Here is an 860-nt window from a genome sequence, read left to right on the forward strand (position 1 = left end):
AATTATATATTTTCTTATTCATTTTTTAAATGAAATACACGTTAATTACCTAATTAGCACGCTTCGTTCTTGGGTTAATCAAACAGCTTCTTTCTCTTATGAAACATTTCACTCTACAAATCAATATTGCAGTGATTATGTACAAAGAGCATTTTCTTTCCATGGTAATTAACACAAAACTTAATAAAATCGTAATATGAGCTTATTAAAATATACAAGATGATCGGGTCTATGTCCATTCAACCGAAAGAAGATTAATATGTTTTATCGATCACTACGCATTTAAAATCTTCATTAACAGCCTTTTGTACAAATTATTGTGTATTTCAGAAAAAAAATCATTCTAATGGTCATTCCATTATCAATCTCGATAGATTTAAGGTAGAAGCGAAATGATGTGGAGCAAGAAATCGGAAATTCTTAGATACCATAAGATTATCATTAGCAATACATGACAGAATGGCAGCCCCATCTTAAAGATGAAAAAAGGAGGGATGATGTGTTTTTATTGTACTACTCAAGTCGGCTCTAAATACTGTCTCTTAGTATTGCCATATAAAGAAAGTGGAAAACTACGTCTCAACTAATCCTAATTTCTTTAGTTTATCTTTATATTTTCTTCGTTTTCTTCGATCAAATGCGACGTACTATTTTCTGTGTCGTAGTTGATGGTAGACTATAGCATTTCAAATATTCTATCTACGATGTATTAGAGTTAAAGGTTGGGTCGATTCCATCCGCCAGAATCATATCAGAAATTTTAATCTGCAATTATGGGTTAATCATGAGTACAAAAATTGCTTTTTTAAAGTGTTTGTAACGACGAAAGTTACCCATATACGCACATATACATATGCACA

This window comes from Penaeus japonicus, unplaced genomic scaffold (assembly GCF_977035675.1).
Source record: "Penaeus japonicus unplaced genomic scaffold, GWHDUDI00000001_assembly GWHDUDI00000023, whole genome shotgun sequence".
Classification (NCBI taxonomy): Eukaryota; Metazoa; Arthropoda; class Malacostraca; order Decapoda; family Penaeidae; genus Penaeus; species Penaeus japonicus.